We start from the raw sequence: 12,468 nt of genomic DNA, 5'->3' as shown, positions 1-12,468 counted from the left end.
CTCTCTGAACACAGCCTACTTTAAGTCACATGCATGTTTGCCTTAATCTCAATTATTGTATTTCTGCAAATTACCCACATCTCATATCAAAGATCACAACCTCCCCTTCAAAAGTTATATCCTAGAACTTAAGAATACCTACTCTCCTATCAATACCACCAACCATTTGCATTTCCATTTCACATATTCCTCCCCACCGAAAGATCACACCACAAAAACGCACCTCACACTTATTAATTTAATCCACCTCATAGAAACTAGACTAAATGCAGGAATGCTTTCCTTAAGAGCACAGTACTAATCCCAATAACTAACAATAACCACTGAAATACCTACTCACTTTGTGTTTTGGCGCAGCGTGCTACATGGCTTAAAGCGGTTCAGTGCTCATCAGAGGTAGCAAGTTTTATACAAATACAATGTGTGGACAAAACTCAGTGTTTAGGATATGATGAGGTATGAGGTGGCATCAGAGCAATGACTCTACATTGCAGTTGGAAATATTTAAGATTGCTCTGACCACTGTGAGTCCTTTATATTCCTTTATATAGAAGTAAAACAGAAAACATCAGCTAAAATGTATTAATTCAGATTAATATCAATAAACTAGCAGTTTTTTTAGCAAATAGTTAAGCATTTTTCTTTTAAAAGTACGTTCTTTTATGCAGCTTTGTTCTTTCCACCTCCTTTTATTTAAACCATGTCATGCTGTTGTATTTAATGCTTTAAGTCAGAAGCTTTATTATTATTATTTTTTTTTTACAATGATCCCAAGGCACATGTAAGTATTGAAATGTTAATTGTTAAAGAGTTTTTCATAGAGGTTTGGACTGCTGTGATTTCTCGCATGATTTTATTTTCTTGAAATACGTTTTTTTCATTTTTGATCATTTCGATGAAATTGTGTCTTCTCTCTTATTTCTGCGTTTATGTTTTATTGAACTGCATGCCACAATCTCAGCACCATTACAGTTGTTCACTACAATGACCTGGTCAATAAATCGACAAGTAATATTATCTTGGTTAGTTGAGGTGATGTTCAGGTCAGTGGGGTGCAGAATTAGTGTAGGGAAAATATAAATAACTTGGCTAATTTTCATCGAAGCCCTTTTTATATTTACTGGTATCATCTGCTTCCCCCTGTATCAGTTGATTATGAGAACATGATTTACATCCGTATTGTACTGTAGATTCATCAGAGTGGTGGTATACCTGGCTGAGCACATTGACGCTTAAGTTATACACATTCTTCTGTGGTACACAGCCTGCTCTGCTTTGAGACCAGCCGATTCCCCTGCTGTGGTGCTGAACTAATGCACACTGCACAGGTGTAGAGTCGAGCTGGCATGGTCCTTCATTCAAACGGACACCACACCGGGTCATTTGTGGAAATCCAGACATGCTTCCAACATCTAAAGACACATATATTGCTAAGGCACCCATATACATTAACCCAGGTGCTTCTGCCCAGGTACAGTCCTATACTAGGTGTTTAGAAAAAGCAACTTATGTACACAGTACTGACAGGAGTAAGCAGACAGATGGGCAAGGTTAAACCATTAAACTTTAGGCTTTGTTCCATGGTCCATTGATGGTACATTAGACCATCAGTTTGCGCTTAATTGGATAACATGTTTTGAGATGGATAGTAGCAGGGCTATTCTTGAACTTAAGGCTGATTGGTAAAGGTTTTAGAAGGACACTTAGTGGATTGATTTTACTGTATGCACGGTTGCTGTTATTGATGAGGATTTGAGAGTGGCTGCTTTGAGATGGATGCTTGATTTAGAGAGTAGTCCAGCTCACTTGGAACCAGGAGATAAAATAATACAATCCAACTCTATGTCCTTCTCTGTCTTTTGCTTGTGAATTTCATGATTTTAAATTATTGCATTTACAATGCATGGGGGTAGAGGTGAAAGAACGGGGTGGGGATCTGGCTAAAAACTCAAAATGGATTCATCCATGTGATTCAGTGGTTGATGTAACTTTACAATGACGTACAAAAGCAATCCTTCAAGACCCTGCCCACCATGGCCATTAGATTTTGATGATAATCACTTACTCCAGGGTGAGTATGAATGATGGCTCAGTTACTGTTGATATTTTCCACCCCCAAAAATTCTCATAAATTAACGGTTTGCAGCATAATATATTTTTTAACTGAAATGTGTGAACATGGTTACCTTGTGGTTTCATTTCTTTTTTTTTTTTAATTGACATCTTGGGGGAGGTTTTCCTCAAAAATCATTTTCCTCCTTTTACAGCTCCTGTGTAATATCAGTAGTGCGCTCTTCCAATCCCAGTTTTCTCTTTGCGCTATATGCCGCTGACTCTTGCCATGCTTGCTACCATTTTCCAAGTGATGATTCCCTTCAACAATATTCCAAGGAAGTTTCTGCAAACTAGAAATTTATACTACATGTGATGTAATTTTTAGTCCCTATCCACTTCTCTGTATTTTGATTTTTACATGCATGTACCTTTATTCTTCAGCACTGCTTTGCACCACTTCTGTGACTGCTCCAGTGAGGATCTTTCCTACTTTCATTCCATTGTGCAGCTATTGCTTTAAAACAAACAAGGCTATTTTGCCTCCAGGACATGTAACTGTACGTCATCCCTTACCATTCGAGCTTAAGTATTGTTCACAAAACACTCAATTTTTGGCGCTATTACTATCACTGACAAGCATCTGGCTAGGCAGTCACATTTGGCATTCTTTTGTTTCAAAGTCAGATTGCTAGTGGACGAATAACTACAAAATGTTATCTAGTTGGATTAACCTTTCCATGCACCCAAAGGTGCTGAGGGAGGAATCCTTCAAGCCCCTCGTTTCCTGACGTCAGACGACACTGCAATGCTCAAGTTCCCGGTCACGTGGAAGGTCCTGGGACCATTCGGGGAGCCAAATCAGGTGGTCGTCGTCACACACGAAGTCATAGGGGAAGTTTGGGGCATCCCACAAGAAGTAGAAGACTATTGACGAGGCGCAGGAGCGCCGGCACTCAAGGCTTCGCTCTTCGGCAGAGCCTTAGTATTTCACACCAGGCTTAATTCTCATTGTGACTCCGCACATCTGGCTCAGAAAGTTGCAAAAAGTAACTGCCGTCAGCATGTCAGGGTGGTGCCTATATAGATACAGAGAACGCCATTTCTGGCACGGACGATGACAACAGAGCCGAATGATGCCACCTACCAGCATGCAAGAGTACTGCTCAAAAACATCCGGATCCAGTATAACGCCTGGGGAATATTCTAAGGTAAGGAGTCTGCGGCTAGATAGAGTCTCTACCAGATAAGGCATTACCAAAGGTAAGTAACTTGTTCTTTAGAGGTTGAGGAAGGTAATCTACTTCTCCAGTATTTAGGGTGTCTTTCATAGATTCACATGCCTGAATCATTCCCCGTCGTCGGAGTGGGAGTCCCACGGTACAAAAAAAAGCAATAATTATGCATATAATAACCAAAAAACCTTGGTAACATAAAACCAGGAAGTAAAGTAGCCTAAGCTTCAAGGAAAAAAGCTTCCACACCTATGACTATCATAGTCATTATGGACAGTCCAAACTGCAGCCAATCAGGCGACAGCACCCACCCGAATGTTCTCCTCAGAAGCTCAGGCTCTCAGATTTTCTACCGCACGTCGTGTGAAGGGAGTCTCCCTGAGCTCTGCTCAGTACTTCATTTTTTTCAGTTTTTTGCTTATCTTCAAGATGTCATCTTCTAAGAGGTCTCTCTTTAGGCCTTGTGAATCTTGTCGGAAGCTCCGGCTATTTTCTGAAGACCCCCACAAGAAGTGCATTTACTGCCTCTATCCAGATCATGAGGTGAGGGATTGTAAGATCTGCAGGACCTTCCCTCAGAAGACCCTCAGAGATAGAGAAGGGCGCCTACTTCTGTGGCTACAGAAGATCAAGGACAAGGATACCTCTTTATCTGAGGTGGAAAGTGTAGCCTCTGGTTCATCTATGTCCTCTAGAAACAGGATGGCTGAGGAAGACTTATCATCTCCTGGGGCTAAGGTGTTGAGAAAAATCCAGCCTGCTAAGGGCTCTAGCTTGCCTTCTACTTCCTCTTCAAAAAAGGCTTCTCCACCTTCAAAATCTAAGCCTGCTACGCTCCCGAGAAAGACTGGAAAGTCTCTGGCATCAAAAAGACTTCCTGACAAAGATTTACCTCAGCAGAAAGTTCCGTCATCGACAGCATCGTCGACGGCTCCTTCGTCAACGATTATCAACGTCGACGGTTACCTTCTCGTCACCGAGACCCAAGATGATCATGGCTTTGGCTTCTTCTCCGTCGACGCTGGTCTCCTTTGCTGTTCGACCCATCTCGTCGACGAAGGAGATTTCATCTCTCGTCAGTGCTCCGTCGACGGTAAGGGTTAAAAAGATCTCGTCGACGTCTGCTGCGTTGACGGCCACCTCGTCGACGAAGACTTCCTCGTCGACGAAGATTGCCTCGTCGACGGTGAACCTCTCATCGACGAAGACTGCCCGGTCAACGAAAACAGCTGCCTCGTCGACACTCACTTTTCTGACGCCAGCTCCATCGACGACGATCTCGTCGACGGCACACTCGTCGACACCTCCTTTATCTTCCTGCGCAGATTTAAAAGTTTGGTCTGCAACACCGTCTACTGCTTCCTCCGCCCTGCCTACAACGGCGGCTTCTTTACTACAATGTCGTGGCTCCTCATTGGAAGACCTTTCCCCATTGAAGTTGCCTGAGCAATTATTAGATTCTGAGGAGGAAGAAGAAGAAGAGGAATCAGGAGAGGATGATAGATTCCGCACCGCTAGGAGTCCATCGGAGTTGTTTATAAAATATCAGGATGATGACCAAGAGGAAGAACCTTGTCCTGAGCCTCAAGCTTCAGCTCCTGTCACAGTTCCCACAGCACAAATGCCTTTGGACTTGCTTAACAATTTGCAAAATATGTTGCAGGACTATTATCGTCGTTTTCCTCCATCTGAATCGGCGGAGTCTCTTCCATCCACGCCTATGCCAAGGGTTCCTGTAACCTCTTTACAATCTCCTAGACCACCTTCTCCAGTGCCATCTCGTCATTCCCATGATGCTAATACAACAGATGATGACAGGGGAGAGGGAGAGGTGGATGATCAGTCTCTTCCGTCGGAGTGGGATGAATACCAAATTCAAACTCCATCATTCCCCGTCGTCGGAGTGGGAGTCCCACGGTACAAAAAAAAGCAATAATTATGCATATAATAACCAAAAAACCTTGGTAACATAAAACCAGGAAGTAAAGTAGCCTAAGCTTCAAGGAAAAAAGCTTCCACACCTATGACTATCATAGTCATTATGGACAGTCCAAACTGCAGCCAATCAGGCGACAGCACCCACCCGAATGTTCTCCTCAGAAGCTCAGGCTCTCAGATTTTCTACCGCACGTCGTGTGAAGGGAGTCTCCCTGAGCTCTGCTCAGTACTTCATTTTTTTCAGTTTTTTGCTTATCTTCAAGATGTCATCTTCTAAGAGGTCTCTCTTTAGGCCTTGTGAATCTTGTCGGAAGCTCCGGCTATTTTCTGAAGACCCCCACAAGAAGTGCATTTACTGCCTCTATCCAGATCATGAGGTGAGGGATTGTAAGATCTGCAGGACCTTCCCTCAGAAGACCCTCAGAGATAGAGAAGGGCGCCTACTTCTGTGGCTACAGAAGATCAAGGACAAGGATACCTCTTTATCTGAGGTGGAAAGTGTAGCCTCTGGTTCATCTATGTCCTCTAGAAACAGGATGGCTGAGGAAGACTTATCATCTCCTGGGGCTAAGGTGTTGAGAAAAATCCAGCCTGCTAAGGGCTCTAGCTTGCCTTCTACTTCCTCTTCAAAAAAGGCTTCTCCACCTTCAAAATCTAAGCCTGCTACGCTCCCGAGAAAGACTGGAAAGTCTCTGGCATCAAAAAGACTTCCTGACAAAGATTTACCTCAGCAGAAAGTTCCGTCATCGACAGCATCGTCGACGGCTCCTTCGTCAACGATTATCAACGTCGACGGTTACCTTCTCGTCACCGAGACCCAAGATGATCATGGCTTTGGCTTCTTCTCCGTCGACGCTGGTCTCCTTTGCTGTTCGACCCATCTCGTCGACGAAGGAGATTTCATCTCTCGTCAGTGCTCCGTCGACGGTAAGGGTTAAAAAGATCTCGTCGACGTCTGCTGCGTTGACGGCCACCTCGTCGACGAAGACTTCCTCGTCGACGAAGATTGCCTCGTCGACGGTGAACCTCTCATCGACGAAGACTGCCCGGTCAACGAAAACAGCTGCCTCGTCGACACTCACTTTTCTGACGCCAGCTCCATCGACGACGATCTCGTCGACGGCACACTCGTCGACACCTCCTTTGTCTTCCTGCGCAGATTTAAAAGTTTGGTCTGCAACATCGTCTACTGCTTCCTCCGCCCTGCCTACAACGGCGGCTTCTTTACTACAATGTCGTGGCTCCTCATTGGAAGACCTTTCCCCATTGAAGTTGCCTGAGCAATTATTAGATTCTGAGGAGGAAGAAGAAGAAGAGGAATCAGGAGAGGATGATAGATTCCGCACCGCTAGGAGTCCATCGGAGTTGTTTATAAAATATCAGGATGATGACCAAGAGGAAGAACCTTGTCCTGAGCCTCAAGCTTCAGCTCCTGTCACAGTTCCCACAGCACAAATGCCTTTGGACTTGCTTAACAATTTGCAAAATATGTTGCAGGACTATTATCGTCGTTTTCCTCCATCTGAATCGGCGGAGTCTCTTCCATCCACGCCTATGCCAAGGGTTCCTGTAACCTCTTTACAATCTCCTAGACCACCTTCTCCAGTGCCATCTCGTCATTCCCATGATGCTAATACAACAGATGATGACAGGGCAGAGGGAGAGGTGGATGATCAGTCTCTTCCGTCGGAGTGGGATGAATACCAAATTCAAACTCCATCACCGTCAGCTCCCGTGGATTCTCCTCCTGTGGATATCGGAGGTTTTCATCTCCTTATGGAGAGGGCAACGAAGAGGTTTCCCATACCTATGGAGACAAAGAAAGATGACTGCTTTCTTTATGATTTTAAAGACCAACCACGAAAGCAGATCAGGACAATTCCCATCATAGATTTTATCTGGAAGGAAGGGTTGAAGATCATGGCAGCACCAAATTCTCTTCCTGCAGTCTTGCCTCGGTTAGACAAAAAATATATGGCACCGAGTGATTCACCTGCATTCCTCATCGGCCAGCCGAAAGCTGACTCTGTCATCGCCCAAGCGGCGCAGAGACGGGCCAGGAACCCCTCTTCACCTATAACAGCTCCGCCAGACAGGGATGGCAGACGGTTGGATTCGATTGGAAAGAAGGTTTCCACTATGACTGCAACGACTGTCCGGGCTGCAAATTCCCTAGCCATATTAGGGAGATATGATAGGCAAATGTGGTCCAACATCTACCCCTACATTAACATGCTGCCAGAACCCTCCAAGTCCGAGGCCTTGAAGATTTTACAGGAGGGAGAGTATACTTCTGTGGAAATTATCGACGCAGCCGTGGATTTTACAATTAGCGGGTGCAGCAGTACTGAGGAGACAAGGTTGGCTGAAATCGACATCTTTTCGCCAAGAGGTCCAAACCAAGATTATTGACATGCCGTTCGATGGGAAGTTACTATTCGGCCAACATGTTGATGAGGCCCTTCAGGCTATTAAAAAAGACACAGAGACAGCGAGGTCTCTTGGTAGCCTGCAGTTTCGTTAGTCGTCCTTTCGTGGTGCCAAAGGACGTGGATCCTTCTCCAATAGGGGAGGTTACAATCAGCAACGATCTTATCAAACCTCTCAAAGTAATCAAAGGTTTCAACCCTACAGACAGCAATCATACAGACAACGAGGTAACTCCTACTCGCAATCAAGAAGGAAACAATCCTATCGTGGACGGGATTCAAATAAAAAACAATGAGATCCACGAACTGCCACCATCTCTGCCGTTGCCCCAGTCAAAAATTGGAGGAAGAATATCGCACTTTTACTAGAACTGGTCCAGAATTACAAGAGACAAGTGGGTTTTGGATATAGTGGCCAGAGGCCATGCTCTGGAGTTCACAACGATTCCCCAAACTCTCCTCCCAAAGGACCACCTCCTGTTCATCTCAAGGAGATTTTTTCCCAAATAAATCTGATGATTCGGAAAGGAGCAATCGAAAGGGTCCCTCCTTTACAAAGAGGAACAGGATTTTATTCGAGATTTTTCCTAATTCTAAAGAAGTCGGGAGAATGGCGCCCCATTCTCGACCTTCGCTCCCTCAACAAATACCTGAAAAAGTTATCCTTCCAAATGTTAACACTTCAAGAAATACTCCAATTGCATTCGGCGGGGGATCACATGGCCACCCTCGACCTCCATGACGCTTATTTTCATGTAACAATCCTACCCAGACACACAAAATTTCTATGGTTCAGAGTGGCTGGCAGAGACTTTCAGTTCAGAGTCCTTCCGTTTGGTCTTCGTTCAGCACCCCGTGTATTTACAAAGGTCATAGCACCAGTGACCGCACACCTTTGTTTACAGGGTATTCAAATTTTCCCTTACTTGGATGACTGCCTTATCAAGGCGAATTATTTTCAAACCGCAAACACACATGTTCAGAAGTGTCTACTATTCCAATCTCTGGGTCTCTCCATAAATTTAGAAATATCTCATCTGACTCCATCACAGAGAAATACTTTTCTAGGAGCCACACTGGACACAAGGCTGGCTCAGGCTTTCGTCTCAAAAGAAAGACAACTCAAGATCTGCAATGTCGCTCGCTTATTGCTGTCAAAAGAGTGCGTTTCAGTCCGTTTGTACAAGTCCTTCCTAGGGATGATTTCTTCTTGCATCCCTCTGATACCCAACTGCTGTTACAGAATGAGGCCATTGCAAGAGGAACTCAACCTTCAATGGCTCCAGATTTCAGGGTCTTTCGAGGACATCGTTCGCATCACTCCTCGGATTCGAGAAGCCTTTCATTGGTGGAGCCTAATAAAGAACATAAAGGAAGGATGCGCATTTCTGGCCGAAATGCCGGATTTCACCATAACCACAGATGCTTCCCTCGTGGGATGGGGGGCGCACCTTCAAGGGATGGCAGTCAACGGCAGATGGACTTTCCAGCAACAGAAGTGGCATGTCAACCTTCTGGAGTTACGAGCCATTTTCTTGGCTCTGAAGTCATTTCGAACCATCATCAGAGGAACCTCCGTACTAATTAGAACGGACAATACTACAAGTATGCATTACTTGAACAAGCAGGGAGGGACAAAGTCAGCCCTACTATCTCAACAAGCTCAAGAGATTTGGGACTGGGCGATTCATCACAAGATCAGCCTTTCGGCCATTCATATCCCAGGGGTCGCCAATGTTCTAGCGGATTCCCTCAGCAGGTCCACAACATCCAACCACGAGTGGGAGCTACATCAACCGACCTTAAACAGAGTTTTTCGAGAGTGGGGGCGCTCAGATTTCGACCTGTTTGCGACCAGCCAGAACCACAAATGCCCATCCTTTGCAAGTTGGGTTCCCCACAAAGACTCATGCGGAAATGCGTTTTCGATGAACTGGTCGCAGATATATGCCTACACCTTTCCACTGATTCCGTAGGTTCCACGAGTTCTCCGCAAGATCAAGAAACAACCTTGCCGCATGATCCCCATAGCTCCCAGGTGGCCTCGCCAATACTGGTTCACCGAACTTCTCCTCCTCTCGGAGTGCGAACCCATTCAGTTTCGGCCAATACCGAACCTTCTGTCCATCCAGAACGGACGGACCTGTCACCCGGACCCAGCATCTTTGAGATTAGCGGCATGGCTCCTCAACACCTTGAATTCGCACACCTAAATATTCCTGTGGACTGTCAGGAAGTTTTAGCTAATGCTCGAGCACCTGCTATTATTAAAACTTACAAACTAAAATGGAAGAGGTTTTGCATGTGGTGTCAATCTGTCAATATCCACCCTATTCATGCAAAACCAGAGCAACTTTTACCGTTCTTTCTTCATTTGGCGAGATCGGGCCTCTCCCATTCTACTTTGAAGGTGTTCTTGGCGGCAATTTCAAGGTTTCGGCAGGATGGTTCTAATTCTCTTTATTCAAATAGAGTCATTCAGCAATTCTTCAAGGGGTTGTTTCGGATGTTTCCCCCTATTCGACGTCAACCTCCATCCTGGCACCTTAATGTAGTGCTTACACAACTTATGCGGCACCCCTTCGAACCTATTCATAAAGTGGACTTAAAGTGCTTGTCTTGGATAGTTTCTTTTCTATTGGCTCTGACATCAACAAGAAGAGTCAGTGACCTTCAAGCATTCACTATTCATCCACCTTTTCTGCAGTGCTACGCACTAATCCCAGCTTCATACCAAAAGTTCCTGCGGATTTCCACCTTAATGAACCTATAATTTTAAAGACATTTTTCCCAAATTTGCTCACAGCTTCGGAAAGGGCCTTGCATTCCCTTGACATCGGAAGATGTCTCAAGTTCTACTTACAACGGACAGCAACAATATATAGATCAGACCAACTGTTTGTGGCATATGGTAGATTGCGCCAAGGACATTCTGTCTCCAAACCAACCAGGGCCGGACTGACTACTGGGCGTTTTGGAATTCTGCCGAGCAGGGGGCTGATTTCACTGCGGTGGGGGCTGATTTCGTTCATGGAGACCTGCGTGTACTTCGAAATGATTAAAGCAAAACGAATTTCCTTCAGTACACGCAGGTCCCCATCAACGAAATCAGCCCCCAGCTCAGCAGCATTCCAAAACGCCCGATAGTCAGTCCAGCCCTGAAACCAATCATAGCTCGTTGGATTTCTGATGCAGTTTGTTTATGCCATGAACAAGCGGGAAGACCGTTGCAGGCAACCCCAAGAGCTCATTCTCCAAGAGCAATTTCTTCATCCACCGCTCTTTTTGCCAGTGTACCTCTTCATCAGATCTGTAGAGCGGCAACCTGGTCCAACAGACACACTTTTACCAAGCACTACTGTCTGGAAGCCTCAAGCGATGCAGATGCGTCAGTGGGACAAGCTGTTCTCCGCAATCTTTTCAAATAAGGTGAGCCTCTGTTATTCCTCCTCTACTATGCTCTTTTCTATAAGACGCTTATTCCATACTGTTTTTTTCTATATCTTGAAATTGTTCTGCATATGTTCAGCGCAGATGTATTTATATATGATTATACATTTTGGTGATGTGTATTTACTATGGTACATAAGGAGCGTCTTATGAGCATGATGATCTGTACTGCTATCTACTCTGATTCAGGCATGTGAATCTATGAAAGACACCCTAAATACTGGAGAAGAACAGTAGTTACTTACCTGTAATCTATGGTTCTCCAGTATTGGTGTCTTTCATAGATTCACATGCAACCCGCCCACCTCCCCTCAGAGGCTGGTTGGGCTGTTATACTATGGTTCACTCCTGTGCGAGAAAATCTGAGAGCCTGAGCCTCTGAGGAGAACATTCTGGTGGATGCTGTCTCCTGATTGGCTGCAGTTTGGACTGTACATAATGACTATGATAGTCATAGGTGTGGAAGCTTTTTTCCTTGTAGCTTAGGCTACTTTACTTCCTGGTTTTATGTTACCAAGGTTTTTTGGTTATTATATGCATAATTATTGCTTTTTATTTACCGTGGGACTCCCACTCCGACGACGGGGAATGATTCAGGCATGTGAATCTATGAAAGACACCAATACTGAAGAACCACAGATTACAGGTAAGTAACTATTGTTCATCTCCTCTCTAAATCCTAAAATATACAACTATGTTGTTGGCATGCACATCTTTCTGATCCATCAGATTTTGACTCCTGTGGCTTCGGCTAACACCTCCAAGCTGTTGACAGCTGGATGATAACTAAGCAGCTCAAGCGAAGTACATTAAAAACTGAGATACTTGCATGCTGGAAATAGACCAACTACCACCCTTCCACGATCTGGCCACATAAACTTTGTGCACCAAACAATGCTTCAACATAGGTAAAGATGCCAGGGTGATTATTAACTCCAATCCCTCCCTTTTAACATGAGTAAATCTGGAATCTCAACTCGCCATCGTTCCCACCTTCATTCTGGCTCACTTTGGTTAGATGTGCCACCTCTAAAGCATTTTGTATCATACATCAAGCCATCCACAACACTGGCCCACTCTTCTACTAACGTAATATCCACATCTCCTCCTAACCCAGATCACTATGCTTTAGGTTGGTTCCACTCTTGATTTGCATTGTCATCAACAAGCATTCACAGGTCAAACCTCTTTCTCAGTTCATACTACTATGTTCTGGCTTTTTTCTTATAACAATTAGAATAATTGAAAACCAACTTGAATTTCGGAGAATGTTAAAAACATGGCTCTTTCCATTCACATATTTGAAGTATAGACAATTCCTGAGAAGATATTGGTACTTGCATGCACAAACATGCCTATTTTCA

The 12,468-nt window shown here is 44.6% G+C and overlaps 1 protein-coding gene across 1 annotated transcript in view; it reads left to right on the top strand.

Moving 5' to 3' along the window:
- Positions 1–12,468, top strand: part of DNAH10 (dynein axonemal heavy chain 10) — a 1,995,301-nt gene that overhangs the window by 1,599,356 nt on the left and 383,477 nt on the right. The gene's annotated exons all lie outside the window — the stretch shown is intronic.

The sequence above is a fragment of the Triturus cristatus genome, chromosome 11 (genome assembly GCF_964204655.1).
Source record: "Triturus cristatus chromosome 11, aTriCri1.1, whole genome shotgun sequence".
In the NCBI taxonomy this organism is placed as follows: domain Eukaryota; kingdom Metazoa; phylum Chordata; class Amphibia; order Caudata; family Salamandridae; genus Triturus; species Triturus cristatus.
This window is presented reverse-complemented; position numbering and strand designations above follow the sequence as displayed.